Genomic DNA, 24,776 nt, shown 5'->3' with positions numbered 1-24,776 from the left:
GTGGAAGAAATCTCATTTTTTTAAAATTCCAAGCTATAAGGGTTGGACTAGTGGAATTTCGCATACTTGGATAACAAAACTTTTTTGTTCATTTGTGGTGTGTGAATAAAATTTCCTTTTTTACATTTCTTATTGTTTTAAATTTTTTCCATACATAAACTCTAAAATTTTCATTTTGTTGTGATCTATTTGCCTTTTTTGTTTACGGGGTGATGGGAGAGTGAAAACTCAAAGTTTTGATTTAAAAAAAAGTATACATCTAAAATGGAAATGCACAATGCCCAAATGTGGAGAGAGATAATTTCAAAGAGTGTCTATAATTTTTAGGGATTGCAAACTCTTTTCAGTTTTAATATATCAGGTTTTGCAATCGTCGAGAAACGGGGGAGGTGAGGGATTTTTAATGGAGTGTTGACTCCCAATCCATATGTCATTTCTTTCAAAAATATAGCCCGTTACGCATGATAAATCACTTTACAATCATCTATGATTTGTAAGTCAGCTTTTTGTAACGGGCAAATTAATGGCTTGTTTGACTCAGGTAAATACCCCAACGCACGTGCACTGGAGAATTTAATGAGCGTTTGTTATTCTCTTTAAAACGTTTGGATCCATAGGTTATTTGCATCTTTAACATGTTTCAAGCATGTGTATCCATTTTTAAAACATTTCTAGAAGAAATCTCGTTCTTAAAAATTCCAAACAATCAAAGGTTGAACTAGTGGAATTTCCAAAATTTGGAAAACAAAAATTTTGTGTTCATTTGTGGTGTGTGAATAAAATTTCCTTACTTACATTTGTTATTTTTTAAAATTTTTTCTGGCTTAAATTCTAAAATTTTCATTTTGTTGTGATCTTATTTGCCTTTTTTGTTTACAAGGTGAAGGGAGAGCGAAAACTCAAAGTTTTTATTTAAGAAAAAATTATACATCTAAAATTGAAATGCACAATGCACAAATGAAGAGAGAGATAATTCCAAAGAGTGTCTATAATTTTTAGGAATTGTAAACTCTTTTCTGTTTTTATATATCAGGTTTTGCAATCGTGGAGAAAAGGGGGAGGCGGGGGATTTTTAACTGAGTGTTGACTCCCAATCCATAAGTCATTTCTTTTAAAAGTATAGCCCATTACGCATGATAAATCACTTTACAATCATCTATGATTATTAGGTCAGCTTTTTGTAAATGGGAAAATAATAGCTTGTTTGACTCTGGTAAATATCCCAACGCACTTTCACTGGAGAATTTAATCAGCATTTTTTATTCTCTTTAAAATGTTTGGATTCATATGTCATATTAATCTTTAACATGTTTCAAACATGCATATCCATTTTTACAACATGAGTAGAAGAAATCTCATTCATATAAAATTCCAAGCTGTCAAGGGTTGAACTAGTGGAATTTCCCAAACTTGGATAACAAAACTTTTGTGTTCATTTGTGGTGTGTGAATAAAATTTCTTAAATTAAATTTTTTTTTGTTTTAAATTTTTTCCATGCATAAACTCTAAAATTTTCATTTTTTTGTGATCTATTTGCCTTTTTTTTTACGGTGTGAAGCGAGAGCAAAAACTCAAAGTTTTGATTTAAGAAAAAATTATACATGTAAAATGGAAATGCGTAATGCACAAATGTAGAGAGAGATAATTCAAAAGAGTGTCTGTAATTTTTAGGGATTGTAAACTCTTTTCAGTTTTTATATATCAGGTTTTGCAATCGTCGGGAAAAGGGGGAGGCGAGTGATTTTTAACTTAGTGTTGACTCCCAATCTATAAGTCATTTCTTTCAAAAATATAGCCCGTTGCGCATGATAAATCACTTTAAACTCATCTATGATTGTTAGGTCAGCTTTTTGTAAATGGGCAAAATGATGACTTGTTTGACTCGGGTAAATATCCCAACGCACGTTCACTGTAGAATTTAATAAGTGTTTGTTATTCTCTTCAAAGGTTTGGATCCATAGGTCATTTGAATATTTAACATGTTTCAAGCATGCATATCTATTTTTACAACATGTGTAGAAGAAATACCGTTCTTATAAAATTTCAAGTTATCTAGGGTTGAACTAGTGGAATTTCCCAAACTTGGATAACAAAACTTTTGTGTTCATTTGTGGCATGTGAATAAAATTTCTTTACTTACATTTGTTTTTGTTTTAAATTTTTTCCATACTTAAACTCTAAAATTTTCTTTTTGTTGTGATCTATTTGCCTTTTTTGTTTACGGTGTCAAAGGAGAGTGAAAACTCAAAGTTTTGATTTAAGAAAAAAGTATATATCTAAAATGGAAATGCACAATGCACAAATATAGAGATAGATAAGTCCAAATAGTGTCTGTAATTTTTAGGGATTGTAAACTCTTTTCAGTTTTTATATATCAGGTTTTGCAATTATTAAGAAAAGGGGGAGGCGGGGGATTTTTAACTGAGTGTTGACTCCCAATCCATAAGTCATTTTCTTCAAAAAAATTAGCCCATTGTGCAAGATTAATCATTGTACAATCATCTATGATTGTTACGTCAGCTTTTCGTAAATGGGCAAAATAATGGCTTGTTTGACTCGGGTAAATATCCCACCGCACGTTCACTAAAAAAATTAATAAGCGTTTGTTATTCTCTTTGAAAGGTTTGGATCCATAGGTCATTTGCATCTTTGACATGTTTCAAGCATGCATATCCATTTTTAAATCATTTGTAGAAGAAATCCCGTTCTTATAAAATTCCAAGGTATCAAGGGTTGAACGAGTGGAATTTCCCAAACTTGGATAACAAAACTTTTGTGTTGATTTGAGGTGTGTGAATAAAATTTCTATACTTACATTCGTTATTGTTTAAATTTTTTTCCTTGCATAAACTCTAAAATTTTAATTTTATTTTGATCTATTTGTCTCTTTTGTTTACGGGGTGAAGGCAGAGTGAAAACTAAAAGTTTTGATATAAGAAAAATGTATACATCTAAATTGGAAATGCACAATGTACAAATGTATAGAGCATTAATTCCAAAGAGTGTCTGTAATTTTTAGGGAATGTAAACTCTTTTTAGTTTTTATATATCAGGTTTCGCAATCATCAAGAAAAGGAGGAGGTGGGGGATTTTTAACTGAGTGTTGACTCCCAATCCATAAGTCATTTCTTAAAAAAATATAGCCCGTTACGCATGATAACTCACTTTACAATCATCTATGATTGTTAGGTCAGGTTTTTGTAAATGGGAAAAATAATGCATTGTTTGACTCGAGTAAATATCCCACCACACGTTCACAAGAGAATTTAATGAGTGTTTGTTATTCTCTTTAAATGGTTTGCATCCGTTGGTCATTTGCATCTTTAACATGATTCACGCATGCATAACCATTTTTAAAACATGAGTAGAAGAAATCTCGTTCTTATAAAATTCCAAGCTATGAAGAGTTGAACTAGTGGATTTTCCCAAACTTGGATAACAAAACTTTTGTGTTCAATTCTGGTGTCTGAAAAAAAATTCTTTAATTACATTTGTTAATATTTTGAATTTTTTCAATACATAAAATCTAAAATTTTCATTTTGTTGTGATCTATTTGCCTTTTTTGTTTACGGGTTGAAGGGAGAGCGAAAACTCAAAGTTTTGATTTAAGAAAAAAGGATACTTCTAAAATGGAAATGCACAATGCACAAATATGTAGAGAGATAATTCAAAAGAGTGTTTTTAATTAAATTTTAGGGATTGTAAACTCTTTTTAGTTTTTTTATATCAGGTTTTCCAATCGTCGAGAAAAGGGGGAGGCGGGGGTTTTTCACTAACTGTTCACTCCCAATCCTTATATCATTTCTTACAAAAATATAGCCCGTTATACATGATAAATCACTTTACAATCATCTATGATTGTTCAGTCATATTTTTGTAAATGGGCAAAATAATGGCTTTTTCGACTCCGGTAAATATCGCACGACACGTTCACTAGAGAATTTAATGAGCGTTAGTTATTCTCTTTAAAAGGTTTGGATCCATAGGTCATTTGCATCTTTAACATGTTTCAAGCATGCATATCCATTTTTAAAACATGTGTAGTAGAATTCTCGTTCTTATAAAAGTCAAGTCTGTCAAGGGTTGAACTAGTGGAATTTTCCAAACATTGATAACAAAACTTTGGTGTTCATTTGTGGTGTGTGAATTAAATTTCATTACCAACATTTGTTATTGTTTTAAATTTTTTCCATACATAAACTCTAAAATTTTCATTTTTTTCTGATCTATTTGCGTTTTTTGTTTACGGGGTTAAGGGAGAGCGAAAACTCAAAGTTTTGATTTAAGAAATAAGTATACATCTAAAATGTAAATGCACATTGCACAAATGTAGAGAGAGATTTTTCCAAAGAGTAGGGGATTTACAATCGTTGGGAAAAGGGGGAGCAAGGGACTTTTAAGTGGGTGTTGCCTTCCAATCCATAAGTCATTCCTTACAAAAATATAGCCTCTTACGCATGATAAATCACTTTACAATCATCTATGATTGTAAGGTCAACTTTTTGTAAATGGACAAAATAATGGTTTGTTTGACTCGGGTAAATATCCCTTGGCACGTTCACTGGAGAATTTAATGAGCTTTTGTTATTCTCTTTAAAAGGTTTGGATCCGTAGGTCATTTGCATCTTTAACATGTTTCAAGCATGCATATCCATTTTTAAAATATGTGTAGAAGAAATCTAGTTCTTATAAAATTCCAAGCTATCAAGAACTAGTGGAATTTCACAAACTTGGATAACAAAACTTTTGTGTTCATTTTTGGTGTGAGAATAAAATTTTCTTACTTATTTTTATTTTTTTAAAAATTTTTTACATGCCTAAAGTCTAAAATTTTCATTTTGTCATGATATATTTGCCTTTTTTGTTTACAAGGTGAAGGGAGAGCAAAAACTCAAAGTTTTTATTTAAGAAAAAAGTTTTCATCTAAAATAAAAATGCACAATGCACAATTGTAGAGAGAGATGATTGCTATACGTGTGTAATTTTTAGGGATTGTAATTTTTTTTCTATTTTTATATATCAGGTTTTGTAATCGTCTGGAAAAGGGGGAGCCGGGGGATTTTTAACTAAGTGTTGACTCCCAATCCATAAGTCATTTCTTACAAAAATATAGCCCATTATGCATGATAAATCACATTTCAATCATCTATGATTGTAAGGTCAGCTTTTTGTAAATGGGCAAAATAATGGCTTGTTTGACTCGGGTAAATATCCCACCGCACGTTTACCAGATAATTTAATGAGAGTTTGTTATTCTCTTTAAAAGGTTTGGATCCATAGGTCATTTGCAACTTTAACACGTTTCAAGCATGCATATCCATTTTTAGAACATGTGTACAAGAAATCTTGTTCTTGTAAAAATTCAAGCTATAAGTGTTGAACTAAAGGAATTTCCAAAATTTGGATTACAAAACTATTCTGTTGATTTGTAGTGTGTGAATAAAATTTCCTTACTTACATTTGTTATTGTTTTAAATTTTTTCCATGCATAAACTCTAAAATTTTTATTTTGTTGTGATCTATTTGCCATTTTTGTTTACGGGGTGAAGGGAGTGTGAAAACTCAAATTTTGATATAAGAAAAAAGTATACATCTAAAATGGTAATGCACAATGTACAAATATAGAGAGAGATAATTCCAAAGAGTGTCTGTAATTTTTAGGGATTGTAAACTCTGGCTTGTTTGACTTGGGTAAATATCCCACCGTACATTTACCAGATAATTTAATGAGAGTTTGTTATTCTCTTTAAAAGGTTTATATCCATAGGTCATTTGCATATTTAACATGTTTCGAGCATGCATATCCATTTTTAAAACATGTGTAGAAGAAATCTCGTTCTTATAAAATTTCAAGCTATCAAGGGTTGAACTAGTTGAATTTCCCAAACTTGGATAAAAAAACTTTTGTGTTCATTTGTGGTGTGTGAATAAAATTTCCTTGCCTACATTTGTTATTGTTTAAAATCTTTCCACGCATAAACTCTAAAATTTTCATTTTGTTGTGATCTATTTGCCTTTTTTGTTTACGAGGTGAAGGGAGAGCGAATACTCAAAGTTTTGATTTAAGAAAAAAGTATACATCTAAAATGGAAATGCACAATGTAGAAATGTAGAGAGATATAATTCAAAAGACTGTTTGTAATTTTTAGGGATTGTAAACTCTTTCAGTTTTTATATATCAGGTTTTACAATCGTAAGGAAAAGGGGGAGGCGGGGGATGTTTAACTGAGTGTTGACTCCCTTTCCATAAGTCATTTCTTACAAGAATATAGATCGTTATGCATGATCAATCACTTTAAAATCATTTATGATTGTAAGGTCAACTTTTTGTAAATGGACAAAACAATGGCTTGTTTGACTCTGGTAAATATCCCATCGTACGTTCGCTGGAGAATTTAGTGAGTGTTTGTTATTCTCTATAAAAGGTTTGGCTCCATAGGTCATTTGCATCTTTAAAATGTTTCAAGCATGCATATCGATTTTTAAAACCTGTGTAGAAGAAATCTCGTTCTTATAAATTCCAAGCTATCAAGGGTTGAACAAGTGAAATTTCCCAAACTTGGATAACAAAACTTTTGTGTCCATTTGTGGAGTGTGAATAAATTTTTTTTGTTGTGATCTATTTGCCTTTTTTGTTTACGGGGTGAAAGGAGAGCGAAGAATCAAAAGTTTGATTTAAGAAAAAAGTATACATCTAAAATGGTAATGTACAATGCAGAAATGTAGAGAGAGAGAATCCAGCGAGTGCCTATAATATTTAGGGATTGTAAACTCTTTTCATTTTTTATATATCAGGTTTTGCAATAGTCGGGTAAAGGGGGAGCCGGGGGATTTTAAATTGAGTGTTGAGTCCCAATCCATAAGTCATTACGTACAAAAATACAGCCCGTTACGCATGATAAATCACTTTACAATCATCTATGATTGTAAGGTCAGGATTGTGTCAATGGGCAAAATAATGGCTTGTTTGACTTGGGTAAATATCTCACCACTCATTGGAGAATTTAATGAGCGTTTGTTATTCTCTTTAAAAGGTTTTGATCCATAGGTCATTTGCATCTTTAACATGTTTCAAGCATGCATATCCATTTTTAAAACATGTGTAGAGGAAATTTCATTCTTATAAAATTCCAAGCTATCAAGGGTTGAACTAGTTGAATTTCCAAAACTTGGTTAACAAAACTTTTTTGTTCATTTGTGGGGTGTGAATAAAATTTCCTTATTACATTTGTTATGGTTTAAAATTTTTTCCATGCATCAACTCTAAAATTTTCATTTTGTTGTGATCTATTTGCCTTTTTTGTTTACGGGGTGAAGGGAAAGAGAAAACTCAAAGTTTTGATTTAAGTAAAATGTATACCTCTAAAATGGAAATGCACAATGCACAAAAGTAGAGAGATAATTCCTATGAGTGTCTATAATTTTTAGGGATTGTAAACTCTTTTAAGTTTTTATATATCAGGTTTTGCAAACGTCGGGATAAGGGGGTGGTGGGGGATTTTTAGCTTAATATTGACTCCCAATCCATTAGTCATTTCTAACAAAAATATAGCCCGTTATGCATGATAAATCACTTCACAATCATCTATGATTGTATGGTCAGCTTTTTGTAAATGGGCAAAATAATGGCTTGTTTGACTTGGGTAAATATCCAACCGCACGTTCATTGGAGAATTTAATGAGCGTTTGTTATTCTCTTTAAAAGGTTTGGATCCATTGGTCATTTTCATCTTTAACATGTTTCAAGCATGCATATCAATTTTTAAAACATGTGTAGTGGAAATTTCGTTCTTATAAATTTCTAAGCTATCAAGGGTTGAACTAGTGGAATTTCCCAAACTTGGATAACAAAACTTTTGTGTTCATTTGTGGTGTGTGAATTAAATTTTCTTCCTTTGATTTGTTATTGTTTTAAATTTTTTCCAAGCATAAACTCTAAAATTTTTATTTTGTTGTGATCGATTTGCCATTTTTGTTTACGAGGTGAAGGGAGAGCGAAAAGTCAAAGTTTTGATTTAAGAAAAAAATTTACACCTAAAATGAAAATGCACAATGCACAAATGTAGAGAGAGATAATTCTAAAAAGTGTCTATAATTTTTAGGGATTGTAAACTCTTTTTTGTTATTATATATCAGGTTTTGCAATCGTCGGGAAAAGGGGGAGGCGGGGGATTTTACAATCATCTATGATTGTTAGGTCAGCTTTTGGTAAATGGGCAAAATAATGGTTTGTTTGACTCGGGTAAATATCCCACCGCACGCTCTCTGGAGAATTCAATGTGCGTTAGTTACTCTTTAAAAGGTGTGGATCCGTAGGTCATTGTATCTTTAACATGTTTCAAGCATGCATATTCATTTTTAAAACATGTGTAGAAGAAATCTCGTTCTTATAAAATACCAAGCTATCAAGGATTGAACTAGTGGAATTTCCCAAACTTGAGTAACAAAACTTTTGTGTTCATTTCTGGTGTGTGAATAAAATTTCCTAACTTACATTTTTTGTTGTTTTAAATTTTTTCCATTTATAAACTCTAAAATTTTCATTTTGTTCAGATCTATTTGCCTTTTTATTTTACGGGGTGAAGGGACAGCGAAAACTGAAATTTTTGATTTATGAAAAAAGTAAACATCTAAAATGGAAATGCACAATGCACAAATATAGAGAGAGACAATTCCAAAGACTATGTAATTTTTCGGGATTGTAAAGTCTTTTCATTTTTTATATATTAGGTTTTGCAATAGTCGGGAAAAGGGGGAGGCGGGGGATTTTTAACTGAGTGTTGACTCCCTATCCATTAGTCATTTTTTACAAAAATATAGCCCGTTACGCATAATAAATCACTTTACAATTATCTATGATATTAAGGTCTGCTTTTTGTCAATGGGCAAAATAATGGCTTGTTTGAGTCGGGTAAAATATCCTACTACACTTTCACTGGAGAATTTAATGAGTGTTTTTTATTCTCTTTAGAAGGTTTGGATCGATAGGTCATTTGCACTTTAACATGTTCCAAGCATGCATAACCATTTTTAGAACATGTATACAAGAAATCTTGTTCTTATAAAATTCAAAGCTATCAAGTGTTGAACTAGTCGAATTTCCCAAACTTGGATAACAAAAAATCTGTGTTCATTTATGGTGTGTGAATAAAATTTCCTTACTTACATTTGTTATTGTTTTAAATTTTTTCCATGCACAAAATCTAAAATTTTCATTTTGTTGTGATCTATTTGCCTTTTTTGTTTATGGGGTGAAAGGAGAACGAAAACTCAAAGTTTTTATTTAAAAAAAATGTATACATCTCAAATGGAAATGCACGATGCACAAATGTAGAGAGTGAAAATTCCAAAGACTGTCTTTAATTTTTAGGGATCGTAAACTTTTTTTAGTTTTTATATATCAGGTTTTGCAATAGCTGGGAAAAGGGGGAGGCGGGAGATTTTTATCTCAGTGTTTACTCAAAATTCATAAGTCATTTCTTAAAAAAGTACAACCCGTTAAGCATGATAAATCACTTTACAATCATCTATGATTGTTAGGTCAGCTTTATGTAAATGGGCAAAATAATGGCTTGTTTGACTCGGCTAAATATCCCACCACACGTTCACTAGAGAATTTAACGAGCATTTTTTATTATCTTTAAAAGGTTTGGATCCATAGGTCATTTGCATCTTTAACATGTTTCAAGTATGCGTATCCAATTTTAAAACATGTGTAGAAGAAATCTCATTCTTATAAAATTCTAAGCTATCAAGGGTTGAACTAGTGGAATTTTTGAAACTTGGATAACAAAACATTTGTGTTCATTTGTGGTGTCTGAATAAAATAAATTTATCTACATTTGTTAATGTTTTAAATTTTTTTCATGCATAAACTCTAAAAATTTATTTTGTTGTGATCTATTTGCCTTTTTATTTTACCAGGTGCAAAGAGAGCGAAAACTCAAAGTTTGGATTTAAGAAATCAGTATACATCTAAAACGGAAATGCACAATGCCCAAATGTAGAGAGATATAATTCCAAAGAGTGTCTATAATTTTTATGGATTCTAATCTCTTTTTCAGTTTTTATATATCAGATTTTGCAATCGTCGGGAATAGGGGGAGACGGGGGATTTTTAACTGAGTGTTGACAACCAATGCATAAGTCATTCCTTAAAAAAATATATCCCTTTACGCATGATAAGTCACTTTACAATCATAGATGATTGTAAGGTCAGCTTTTTCTAAATGGGCAAAATAATGGCCACTTTGACTCGGGAAATATCCCACCGCACGCTCACCGGAGAATTTAATGATCTTTTGTATTCTCTTTAAAAGGTTTGGATCCATAGGGATTTGCATCTTTAACATGTTTCAAGCATGCATATCCATTTTTAAAACATGTGTACAAGAAATCTCGTTCCTATAAAATTCCAAGCTATCAAGGGTTGAACTAGTGGAATTTCCCAAACTTGGTTAACAAAACTTTTGTGTTCATTTGTGGTGTGTGAATAAAATTTCCTTACTTACATTTATTATTGTTTTAAATTTTTTCAATGCATAAACTCTAAAATTTTCCTTTTGTAGTGAGCTATTTGCCTTTTTTGTTTACAGGGTGAAGGGAGAGGGAAAACTCAAAGTTTTGATTTAAGAAAAAAGTATACACCTAAAATAGAAATGCACAAAGCACAATGCCTAAATGTAGAGAGAGATAATTTCAAAGAGTGTCTGTTATTTTTAAGGATTGTATACTCTTTTTAGTTTTTATATATTTGGTTTTGCAATCGTCAGGAAAAGAGGGAGGCGCGGGATTTTTAACTGAGTGTTGACTCCCAATCCATTAGTCATTTCTTAAAAAAAATATAGCCCGTTACACTTGATTAATCACTTTACAATCATCTATGATTGTAAGGTCAGCTTTTTCCAAATGGGAAAAATAATGGCTTGTTTGACTCGGGTAATATTCCCACCGCACCTTCACTGGAGAATTTAATGAGTGTTTGTTATTCTCTTTAAAAGGTTTTGATCCATAGGTCATTTGCATCTTTAACATTTTTCAAGCATGCATATCCCTTTTTAAAACATGTGTTCAAGAAATCTCATTCTTATGAAATTCCAAGCTATCAAGGTTTGAACTTGTGGAATTTCCCAAACTTGGATAATAAAACTTTTGTGTTCATTTGTGGTGTGTGAATAAATTCTATACTTACATTTGTTATTGTTTTAATTTTTTTCCCAGCATAAATTCTAAAATTTTCATTTTGTTGTGATCTATTTGCCTTTTTTGTTTACAGGTGCAGGGAGAGCGAAAACTCAATGTTTTGATTTAGGAAAATGTATTCATCTAAAATGGAATGCACAATTGACAAATGAAGAGGGAGATAATTCCAAAGAGTGTCCGTAATTTTTAGGGATTGTAAATTATTTTCAAGTTTTATATATCAGGTTTTGCAATCATTGCGAAAAGGGGGAGGCATAGGATTTTTAATTGAGTGCTAACTCCCAATCCATAAGTCATTTCTTAAAAAAACTATAGCCAGTTACGCATGATTAATCGCTTTACAATAATTTATGATTGTAAGGTCAACTTTTTGTAAATGGCCAAAATAATGGCTTGTTTGACTCGGGTAAATATCCCAACGCACGTTCACTAGAGAATTTAACGAGCGTTTGTTATTCTCTATAAAAGGTTTGGATCCATAGGTATTTCAATTTTTAACATGTTTCAAGAATGCATATCCATTTTTAAAACATGTGTAGAAGAAATTATGTTCTTATTAAATTCCAAGCTATCAAGGGTTGAACTAGTGGAATTTCCCAAACTTTAATAAGAAATCATTTATGTTCATTTGTGGTGTGTGAATAAAATTTCCTCACTTACATTTGTTATTTTTTTAAAAATTTTCCATGCATAAACTCTGAAATTTTCATTTTGAAGTGATCTATTTGCCTTTTTTGTTTAGAGGAAAAGGGAGAGCAAAAACTCAATGTTTTGATTTAAGAAAAAAGTATACATCTAAAATGGAAATTCACAATGCACAAATGTAGAGAGAGATAATTCCAAAGAGTGTCCATAATTTTTAGTAATTGTAAACTCTTTTTAGTTATTATATATCAGGTTTTGCAATCATCACGAAAACGGGGAGGCGGTGATTTTTAATTGAGTGTTGACTCCGAATCCATAAGTCATTGCTTACAAAAATATAGCCCGTTACACAAGATTAATCACTTTACAATCTTTGATGATTGTAAGGTCGCAAAATAATGGCTTGTTTGACTCGGGTAAATATCCCACCGCACGTTCACTGGAGAATTTAATGAGCGTTTATTATTCTCTTTAAAAGGTTTGGATCCATAGGTCATTTGCATCTTTAACATGTTTCAAGCATGCATATCCATTTTCTAACACATGTGAAGAAGAAATCTCGTTCTTATAAAATTCCAAGCTATCAAGGGTTGAACTAGTGGAATTTCCAAAACTTGGATCACAAAACTTTTGTGTTCATTTTTAGTGTGTGACTAAAATTTACTTACTTTCATTTGTTATTGTTTTAAACTTTTTCCATGCATAAACTCTAAATTGTTTTTTTTGTTGTGATCTATTTGCCTTTTTTGTTCACACGGTGAGTTTTGATTTAAGAAAAAAATATACAACTAAAATTTAAATGCACAATGCTCTAATGTAGAGAGAGATAATTCCAAAGTGTGTCTACTATTTTTTGGGATTATAAACTCTTTTCAGTTTTTATGTATCAGGTTTTGCAATCGTCGGGAAAAGGGGGAGGCGGGATTTTTAACTGAGTGTTGACTCCCAATACATAAGTCATTTCTTAAAAAAATATAGCTTGTTACAAATGATAAATCACTTTACAATCATCTATTATTGTATGGTTAGCTTTTTACTAATGGGCAAAATATTGGCTTGTTTGACTCTGGTAAATATCCCTCCGCACTTTCACTGGAGAATTTAATGAGGGTATGTTTTTCCCTTTAAAAGGTTTATATCCACAGGTCATTTACATATTTAACGAGTTTGAAGCATGCATATCCATTTTTAAAAGATGTGTAGAAGAAATCTCATTCTTATAAAATTCAAAGCTATCAACTGTTGGATAACAAAACTTTTGTGTTCATTTGTGGTGTGTGAATAAAATTTCTTTACTTACATTTCTTATTGTTTTAAATTTTTTCCATGCATAAACTCTAAAATTTTCATTTTGTTGTAATCTATTTGCCTTTTTTGTTTAATGGGTGAAGGGAGAGCGAAAACTCAAAGTTTTGATTCAAGAAAAAAGTATACATCTAAAATGGAAATGCACAATGCACAAATGTAGAGAGAGATAATAGAAAAAGAGTGTTTGTAATTTTTAGGGATTGTAAACTCTTTTCTTTTTTTATATATCAGGTTTTGCAATCGTCGGGAAAAGGGGGAGGCGGGGGATTTATAACTGAGTGTTGACTCCCAATCCATAAGTCATTTCTTACAAAAACAAAGCCGTTACACATGATAAATCACTTTACAATCATAGATGATTGAAAGGTTAGCTTTTTGTAAATGGGCAAAATAATGGCTTGTTTGACTCAAGTAAATATCCCACCGCACGTTTACAGGAGAATTTAATGAGAGTTTGTTATTATCTTTAAAAGGTTTGGATCCATAGGTCATTTGCATCATTAACATGTTTCAAACATGCATATCAAATTTTAAAATATGTGTAGAAGAAATCTCGTTCTAATAAAATTCCAAGCAATCAAGGGTTGTACTAGAGGAATTTCCAAAACTTGGATAACAAAAATTTTGTGTTCATTTTTGGTGTGTGAATAAATTTTCCTTACATACATTTTGTTATTGTTTTGAATTTTTTCCATTCATAAACTCTAAAAGTTTCATTTTGTTGTGATCTATTTGCGTTTTTTTATAGGGTGAAGAGAGAGGGAAAGCTCAAAGTTTAGATTTAGGAAAAAATTATACACCTATATTTTAAATGCACAATGCACAAATGTAGAGAGAGATTATTCCAAAGAATCTATAATTTTTAGGGAGTGTAAACACTTTTCAATTTTTATATATCTGGTTTTTCAATTGTCGGGTAAAGGGGGAGGCGGGTGATTTTTAACTGAGTGTTGACTCCCAATCCGTAAGTCATTTCTTAAAAAAATATAGACCGTTACGCATGATAAATCACTTTAATCATCTTTGATTTTTAGGTCAGCTTTTTGTAAATGGGCAAAATAATGGCTTGTTTGACTCGGGTAAATATCCCACCGCACATTCACAGGAGAATTTAATGAGCGTTTGTTATTCTCATTAAAAAGATTGGATCTATAGGTCATTTGCATCTTTATCATGTTTCAAGCATGTATATCCATTTTTAAAACATGTGTAGAAGAAATCTCGTTGGTATAAAATTCCAAGTTATGTAGGGTTGAACTAGTGGAATTTCCCAAACTTGGATAACAAAACTTTTGTGTTCATTTGAGGTGTGTGAATAAAATTTACTTACTTAAATTTGTTATTTTTTTAAATTTTTTTCCTAGCATAAACTTTAAAATTTTCATTTTGTTGTGATCTATTGGCCTTTTTTGTTCATGGGGTGAAGGGAGACGGAAAACTAAAAGTTTTGATTAATGAGAAAAATATATATCTAAAATTGAAATGCCCAATGCACAAATGTAGAGTGTGATAATTTCAAAGAGTGTTTGTAATTTTTAGGGATTGTAAACTCTTTTTCAGATTTTATTTATCAGGTTTTGCAATCATCGGTAAAAGGGGGAGGCGAGGGATTTTTAACTGTGTGTTGACTCCCAATCCATAAGTCATTTCTTAAAAAAATATAACCCATTTCTCATGATAAATCACTTTAAAATCATCTATGATTGTTAGGTCAGCTTTTGTTAATGGGCAAAAAAATGGCTTATCTGACTCAGGTAAATATCCCACCGCACATTCACCGGAGAATTTAATGAGTGTTTTCTATCCTTTTTAAAAGGTTTGGATCCATAATTCATTTGCATCTTTAACATGCTTCAAGCATGCATATCTATTTTTAAAAAACGTGTAGAAGAAATCATGTTCTTATAAACTTCCAAGCAATCAAGGGTTGAACTAGTGGAATTTCCCAAACTTGGATAACAAAACATTTGTGTTTATTTGTGGTTTGTGAATAAAATTTCTTTACTTACATTTGTTACTGTTTAAATTTTTTTCCATGCATGAACTCTAAATTTTTTATTTTGTTTTGATCTATTTACCTTTTTTGTTTATCGAGGTAAAGGGAGAGCGACCACTCAATGTTTTGATTTAAGAAAAAAGTAAACATAAAAAATGGAACTGCACAATGCACAAATGTGGAGAGAGAAAAATCCAAAGAGTGTCTGTAATTTTAAGAGATTGTAAACTCTTTTCGGTTTTTATATATCAGGTTTTGCAATCGTCAGGAAAATGGGGAAGAGGGGGATTTTTAACTTAGTGTTGACTCCCAATCCATAAGTCATTTCTTACAAAAATATAGCCCGTTACGCTTGATAAATCACTTTACAATCACCTATCATTGTAAGGTCAGCTTTTTGTAAATGGGCAGAATAATGGCTTGTTTGACTCGGGTAAATATCCCACCTCACGTTCACTGGAGAATTTAATGAGCGTTTGTTATTCTCTTCAAAAGGATTGGATCCATAGGTCATTTGCCTCTTTAACATGTTTCAAGCATGCATATCCATTTTTAAAACATGTGTAGAAGAAATCTCGTTCTTATAAAATTCAGAGCTATCAAGGGTTGAACTAGTGGAATTTCCCAAAATTGGATGACAAAACTTTTGTGTTCATTTGTGGTGTGTGAATAAAATTTCCTTACGAACATTTGTTATTGTTTTAAATTTTTTCCATGCATAAACTCTAGAAGTTTCATTTTCTTGTCATGAATTTGTCTTTTTTGTTTATGGGGTGAAGGGAGAACGATAACTCAAAGTTTTTATTTAAGAAAAAAGTATACATCTAAAATGGAAATGCACAATGCACAAATGTAGATAGAGATAATTCCAAAGAGTGTCTTTAATTTTTAGGGATTGTAAACTCTTCTCAGTTTTTGACTGAGTGTTGACTCCTAATCCATAAGTCAATTCTTAAAAAAATATAGCCCGTTATGCATGATAAATCACTTTGCAATCATCTATGATTGGTAGGTCAGCTTTTTGTAAATGTGCAAAAAAATGGCTTGCTTGACTCAGGTAAATATCCCACCGCACGTTCACTGGAGAATTTAATGAGCGTTTTTTATTCTCTTAAAAAGGTTTGGATCCATAGGTCATTTGCATATTTAACATGTTTCAAGCATGCATATCCATTATTAAAACATGTGTAGAAGAAATCTCGTTCTTAAAAATTACAAGCAATCAAGGGTTGAACTAGAGGAATTTCTCAAACTTGGATAAAAAAACTTTTATGTTCGTTTGTGGTGTGTCAATAAAATTTCCTTACTTACATTTGTTATTTTTTAAAAAATTTTCTAGGCATAAACTCTAAAATTTTCATTTTGTTGTGATCTATTTGCCTTTTTTATTTACGGGGTGAAGGGAGAGCAAAAAATCAAAGTTTTTATTTAAGAAAAAATTATACATCTAAAATAGAAATGCACAATGCACAAATGTAGAGAGAGATAATATCAAACAGTGTCGGTATTTTTTTGGGATTGTAAATTCTTCTCAGTTTTTTTATATAGTTTTGGAATTGTCGGGAAAAGGTGGAGGTAGGGGATTTTTAATTGAGTGTTTACTCGCAATTATTAAGTCATTTCTTAAAAAAATAAAGCTTGTTACGCATGATTAATCACTTTACAATCATCTATGATTCTAAGGTCAGCTTTTTGTAATTGGCAAAATAATGGCTTGTTTGACTCGGGTAAATATCCCACCACACGTTCACTAGAGAATTTAATGATCGTTTGTTATTCTCTTTAAAAGGTTTGGATCCATTGGTCATTTGCCTCTTTAACATGTTTCAAGCGTGCACATCCTTTTTTAAAACATGTGTAGAAGAAATCTCGTTCTTATAAAATTCCAAGCTATCAAGGGTTGAACTAGTGGAATTTCCCAAACTTTAATAACAAAACATTTTTGTTCATTTGTGGTGTCGAAATAAAATTTCCTTACATTTATTATTCTTTCAAATTTTTTCCTTGCGTAAGCTCTAAAATTTTCATTTTGATGTAATGTATTTACCTTTTTTGTTTACAAGGTGAAGGGAGAGCGAAAACTCAATGTTTTGATTTAAGAAAAAAGTATACATCTAAAAAGGAAATGCACAATGCACATATATAGAGAGAGATAATTTCAAAGAGTGTCTGTAATTTTTGGGGTTTGTAAACTCTTTTCAGTTTTTATTTATCAGGTTTTGCAATTGTTCGAAAATGGGGGATGCGGGGGATTTTTAACTGAGTGTTGAGTCCCAATACATAAGTCATTTCTTACAAAAATATAGCCCGTTACGCATGATAAATCACTTTACAATCATCTATGATTTTTAGGTCAGCTTTTTGTAAATGGGAAAAAAATACTTGTTTGACTCAGGTAAATATCCCACCGCACGTTCACTGGAGAATTTAATGAGCGTTTGTTATTCTCTTTAAAAAAGGTTTGGATCCATAGGTCAATTGCATCTTTAACATGTTTCAAGCATGCAAATCCATTTTTGAAACATGTGTAGAAGAATTCTCGTTCTTATCAAAATTCCAAGCAATCAAGGGTTTAACTAGTGGCATTTCGCAAACTTGGACAAAACTTTTGTGTTCATTTGTGGTGTGTGAATAAAATTTCCATACTTACAATTGTTATTGTTTTAAATTTTTTCCAAGAATAAACTCTAAAATTTTCATTTTGTTGTGTCTATTTGCCTTTTTTGTTTACAGGGTGAAGGGAGAGCGAAAACTCAACGTTTTGATTTAAGAAAAAAGTATTCATCTAAAATGAAAATGCACAATGCACAAATGTAGAGAGAGATAATTACAAAGTTTGTCTGTATTTTTTAGGGATTGAAAACTCTTTTCAGTTTTTATATTTTAGGTTTAGCAAACGTTGGGAAAATGGGGAGGCGGGGGATTTTTAATTGAGTGTTGACTCCCAATCCATAAGTCATTTTTTACAAAAATATAGCCCGTTACTCATGATAAATCACTTTACAATCATCTATTATTGTAAGGTTACCTTTTTATAGATGCACAAAATAATGGCTTGTTTGACTCGGGTAAATATCCCACCGCACGTTTACTAGAGAATTTAATGAGCTTTGTTATTCTATTTAAAAGGTTTGGATCCATAGGTCATTTGCATCTTTAACATGATTCAAGCATGCATATCCATTTTTAAAACATGTCTAGAAGAAATCTCGTTCTTAAAAATTCCAAGAAATCAAGGGTTGAACTGGTGGAATTTCCCAAATTGGATAACAAAACTTTTTTGTTCATTTGTGGTGTGTGAATAAAATTTCCTTACAAACATTCGTTATTGTTTTAAATTTTTTCCAGGCATAAACTCTAAAATTTTCATTTTGTTGTGATCTATTTGCCTTTGTTGTTTACGGGGTGAAGGGAGAGTGAAAACTCAAAGTTTTGATTTATTAAAAAATTATACAACTAAAATGGAAATGCACAATGCCCAAATGTAGAGAGATATAATTCCAAAGAGTGTCTGTATTTTTTAGCGATTGTAAATTCTTTTCAGTTTTTATATATCAGGTTTTGGAATCATCGAGAAAAGGGGGAGGCGGGGGATTTTTAACTAAGTGTTGACACCCAATCCATATGTCATTTCTTACAAAAATATAGCTTGTTTCACATGATTAATCACTTTACAATCATCTATGATTGTAAGGTCAGCTTTTTGTAAGCGGGCAAAATAATGGCTTGTTTGACTCGGGCAAATATCCCACAACACGTTCACTAGAGAATTTAATGAGCATAAGTTAATCTCTTTAAAAGGTTTGGATCCATAGGTCATTTGCATCTTTAACATGTTTCAAGCATTAATATCCATTTTTAAAACATGTGTAGAAGAAATCTCGTTTTTATAAATTTTCAAGCTATCAAGGGTTGAACTAGTGGAATTTCCAAAACTTGGATAACAAAAATTTTGTGTTCATTTTTGGTGCGTGAATAAAATTTCCTTACATACATTTATTATTTTTCAAAATTTTTTCCATGAGTAAACTCTAAAATTTTCATTTTGATGTGATGTATTTATGTTTTTTGTTTACAGGGTTAAGGGAGAACGAAAACTCAATGTTTTGATTTAAGAAAAAAATATACATCTATAATGGAAATGCACAATGCACAATGCACAATGAACAAATGTAGAGAGAGATAATTTCAGAGTGTCTATAATTTTTAGGGATTGTAAAATCTTTTAAGTGTTTATTTCTCAGGATTTGCAATCTATAGGAAATGGGGCAGTGGGGGGGGGGGGGGGGGGGTTAACTGAGGTAAAATATAGCCATTTACTCATGATAAATCACTTTACAATCATCTATGATTGTTAGGTCAACCTTTTGTAAATGGGCAAAAAAATGGCTTGTTTGACTAAGGTAAATATACCACCACACGTTTACTGGAGAATTTAATGAGCGTTTGTTATTCTCTTTAAAAAAGGTTTGGATCCATAGGTCATTTGCATCTTTAACATGTTTCAAGCATGCATATCCATTTTTAAAACATGTCTAGAAGAAATCTCGTTCTTAAAAATTCCAAGCAATCAAGGGTTGAACTAGAGCAATTTCGCAAACTTGGATGACAAAACTTTTGTGTTCATTTGTGGTGTGTGAATAAAATTTCCTTACATTTTTTATTGTTGTAAATTTTTTCTAGGCATAAACTCTAAAATTTTCATTTTGTTGTGATCTATTTCCATTTTTTGTTTACGGGGTGCAGGGAGAGCGAAAACTCAATGTTTTGACTTAAGAAAAAAGTATACATCTAAAATGGAAATGCACAAGGCCCAAATGTAGAGAAATATAATTCTAAAGAGTGTCAGTATTTTTTAGGGATTGAAAAATCTTTTCAGTTTTTATATATTAGGTTTTGGAATCGTCGAGAAAAGGGGGAGGCGGGGGATTTTTAACTGAGTGTTGACTCCCAATCTACATGTCATTTATTCAAAAAATATAGCCTGTTATGCATGATTAATCACTTTACAATCATCAATGAATGTAAGGTCAGCTTTTTTAAAACGGGCAAAATAATGGCTTGTTTGACTCGGGTAAATATCCCACCGCACGTTCACTGGAAAATTTAATGAGGGTTTGTTATTCTGTTTATAAGGTTTGGATCCAAAGGTCATTTGCATCTTTAACATGTTTCAAGCATACTTATCCATTTTTACAACATGTGTAGAAAAAATCACGTGCTTATCAAAATTCAAAGCTATCAAGGGTTGAACTAGTGGAATTTCCCAAACTTGGATAACAAAACTTTTGTGTTCATTTGTGGTGTGTGAAAAAAATTTCTATACTTATAATTTTTATTATTTTAAATTTTTTCGTGGAATAAACTCTAAAATTTTCATTTTATTGTGATCTATTTGCCTTTTTTGTTTACGGGGTGAAGGGAGAGGGAAAACTCAAAGTTTTGATTTAAGAAAAAAGTATTCATCTAAAATGTAAATGCACAATGCACAAATGTAGAGAGAGATATTTCCAAAGTGTGTCTGCAATTTTTAGGGATTGTAAACTCTTTTCAGTTTTTATATATCAGGTTTTGCAATCGTTGGAAAAAGGGGGAGGCGGGGGATTTTTAACTGAGTGTTGACTCGCAATACATTAGTCATTTCTTACAAAAATATAGCCCGTTACAAATGATAAATCACTTTACAATCATCTATTATTGTATGGTTAGCTTTTTACTAATGGGCAAAATATTCGCTTGTTTGACTCGGGTAAATATCCCACCACACGTTCACTGGAGAATTTAATGAGCGTTTGTAATTTTCTTTAAAAGGTGGTGATCCATAGGTCATTTGCATCTTTAACATGTTTCAAGCATCCATATCTATTTTTAAAACATGTGTAGAAGAAATCTCGTTGTTAAAAATTCCAAGCAATCAATGGTTTAACTACTGGAATTTCCCAAACTTGGATAACAAAACTTTTGTGGTCATTTGAAGTGTGTGAATAAAATTTCCTTCCTTACATTTGTTATTGTTTTAAATTTTTTCCAAGCATAAACTCTAAAATTTTCATTTTGTTGTGATATTTTTGCCTTTTTTGTTTACTCAAAGATTTGATTTAAGAAAAAAGTATACATCCAAAATGGAAATGAAGAACGCACAAATGTAGAGAGAGATAATTCCAAAGAGTGTCGGTATTTTTTAGGGAATGTAAACTCTTTTAAATTTTTATGTAATAGGTTTTGGAATAGTCGGGAAAAGGGGTAGGCGGGGGATTTTTAATTGAGTGTTGACTCCCAATCCGTAAGTCATTTCTAAAAAAATATAGCCTGCTATGCATGATTAATCACTTTACAATAATCTATGATTGAAAAGTCAGCTTTTTTGTAAATGGGCAAAATAATGGCTTGTTTGACTCGGGTAAATATCCCACCGCACGTTCACAGGAGAATTTAATGAGCGTTTGTTATTCTCTTCAAAAGGTTTGGATCCAACAGTCATTTGCAACTTTAACATGTTTCAAGCATGCATATCCATTTTTAAAACATGGGTAGAAGAAATCTCGTTCTTATAAAATTTCAAGCCATCAAGGGTTAAACTAGTGGAATTTCCAAAACTTTATTAACAAAACTTTTGTATTCATTTGTGGTGTGTGAATAAAATTTCCTTACTTACATTTGTTATTGTTTTAAATTTTTTCCATGCTTAAACTCTAAAATTTTCATTTTGTTGTGAACTATTTGCCTTTTTTGTTTACGGGGTGAAGGGAGAGTGAAAACTCAAAGTTTATATTTAAGAAAAAAGTATACATAAAAAATGGAAATGGGCAATGCACAAAGGTAGAGAGAGATAATTCCAAAGAGAGTCTGTAATTTTTTGGGAATGTAAACTCTTTCAATTTATATATCTGGTTTTATAATGGTCACGAAAAGGGGGAGGCGGGGGATTTTTAACTGAGTGTTGAGTCATTTCTTAAAAAAATATAGCCTTTTACGCATGATGAATCACTTTAAAATCATCTATGATTGTTAGGTCAGGCTTTTGTGAATGGGCAAAAGAATGGCTTGTTTGACTCGGGTAAATATCCCACCGCACGTTCACTGGAGAATTTAATGAGCGTTTGTTATTCGCTTTAAAAGGTTTGGATCCATAGGTAATTTGCATCTTCAACATGTTTCAAGCATGCATATCACTTTTTAAAACTTGTGTTGAAGAAATCTCGTTCTTATAAAGTTCAGAGCTATCAAGGGTTGAACAAGTGGAATTTCGAAAACATGGATAACAAAACTTTTGGGTTCATTTGTGGTGGGTGGATAAAATTTACATACGTACATTTGTTATTGTTTTAAATTTTTTCCTTGCATAAACTCTAAAATTTTCATTTTTTATGATCTATTTGCCTTTTTATTTTACGGGGTGAAGGTAAAGCAAAAACTCAATGTTTTGATTTAAGAAAATAGTTTACATCTAAAATGAAATGCACTATGCACAAATGTAGAGAGAGATAATTCCAAAGAGTGTCTGTAATTTTTAGGGATTGTAAACACTTTTCAGTTTTTATATATCAGGTTTTGCGATCGTCGGGAAAAGTGGGAGGCAGGGGATTTTTATCTGAGTTTTGGCTCCCAATCCATAAGTCATTTCTTACAAAAATATAGCCCGTTACGCACGATAAATCACTTTACAATCATCTATGATTCTTAGGTCAGCCTTTTGTGAATGGGCAAAATAATGGCTTGTTTGACTCGGATATATATCACACCACATGTTCACTGGAGAATTTAATGAGCGTTTGTTATTCTCTTTAAAAGGATTGGATCCATTGGTAATTTGCATCTTTAACATGTTTCAAGCATGCATATCCATTTTTAAAACAAGTGTAGAAGAAATCTCATTCGTAAAAAATTCCAAGCTATCAAGGGTTGAACTAGTGGAATTTCCAGAACTTGGATGACAAAACTTTTGTATTCATTTGTGGTGTGTGAATAAAATTTCCTTACTTACATTTGTTATTGTTTTAAATTTTTTCCATGCTTAAACCCTAAAATTTTCATTTTGTTGTGAACTATTTGTCTTTTTTGTTTACGGGGTGAAGGGAGAGCGAAAACTCAAAGTTTATATTTAAGAAAAAAGTATACATAAAAAATGGAAATGCACAATGCACAAAGGTAGAGAGAGATAATTCCAAAGAGTGTCTGTAATTTTTTGGGATTGTAAACTCTTTCAGTTTTTATATATCAGGTTTTGCAATCGTTGGGAAAAGGGCGAGGTGGGGGATTTTTAACTGAGTGTTGGCTCCCAATCCATAAGTCATTTCTTACAAAAATATTGCCCGTTACGCACGATAAATCACTTTACAATCATCTATGATTCTTAGGTCAGCTTTTTGTGAATGGAAAAAATAATCGCTTGTTTGACTCGGGTAAATATCACACCGCACGTTCATTGGAGAATTTAATGAGCGTTTGTTATTCTCTTTAAAATATTTGGTTCCATAGGTCATTTGCATCTTTAACATGTTTCAAGCTTGCATATCCATTTTTAAAACATGTGTAGAAGAAAACTCGTTCTTATAAAATTCCAAGCTATCATGGGTTGAACTAGTGGAATTTCCCAAACTTGGATAACAAAACTTTTGTGTTCATTTGGGGTGTGTGATTAAAATTTCTTTACTTACATTTGTTATTGTTTTAAATTTTTTCCATGCTTATACTCTAAAATTTTCTTTTTGTTGTGATGTATTTGCCTTTTTTTATTATGGGGTGAAGGGAGAACGAAAACTCAAAGTTTTGATTTAAGAAAAAAGTATACATCTAAAATGGAAATGCACAATGCCCAAATGTAGAGAGATATAATTCCAAAGAGTGTCGGTATTTTTTAGGGATTCTAAACTCTTTTCTGTTTTTATATCTCAGGTTTTGGAATCGTCGGGAAAGGGGGTGGCGGGGGATTTTTAACTGAGTGTTGACTCCCAATCCACATGTCATTTCTTAAAAAAATATAGCCTGTTACGCATGATTAATCACTTTACAATCATCAAGGATTCTAAGGTCAGATTTTTTTAAACGGAAAAATAATGGCTTGTTTGATTCGGGTAAATATCCCACCGCACGTTCACTGGAGAATTTAATGAGCGTTTGTTATTCTCTTTTAAAGGTTTGGATCAATAGGTCATTTGCATCTTTAACATGTTTCAAGCATGCATATCCATTTTTGAAACATGTGTAGAAGAAATCTCGTTCTTATCAAAATTCCAAGCTATCAAGGGTTGAACTAGTGGAATTTCCCAAACTTGGATAACAAAACTTTTGTGTTCATTTGTGGTGTGTGAAAAAAATTTTCATACTTACAATTTTTTCCAAGAATAATCTCTAAAATTTTCATTTTGTTGTGATCTAGTTGCCTTTTTTGTTTATGGGGTGAAGGGAGAGGGAAAACTCAAAGTTTTGATTTAAGAAAAGAGTATTCATCTAACATGAAAATGCACAATGCACAAATGTAGAGAGAGATATTTCCAAAGGGTGTCTGCAATTTTTAGGGATTGTAAACTCTTTTTAGTTTTTATATATCAGGTTTTGCAATTGATGGGAAAATGGGGAGGCGGGGGATTTTTAACTGAGTGTTGGCAAGAAATCCATAAGTCA

The sequence above is a fragment of the Aristolochia californica genome, unplaced genomic scaffold (assembly GCF_029961685.1).
Source record: "Aristolochia californica isolate CCGP_79_NKW_82.1479 unplaced genomic scaffold, dmAriCali1.0.hap1 SCAF_2, whole genome shotgun sequence".
NCBI classification, from domain to species: domain Eukaryota; kingdom Viridiplantae; phylum Streptophyta; class Magnoliopsida; order Piperales; family Aristolochiaceae; genus Aristolochia; species Aristolochia californica.
This window is presented reverse-complemented; position numbering follows the sequence as displayed.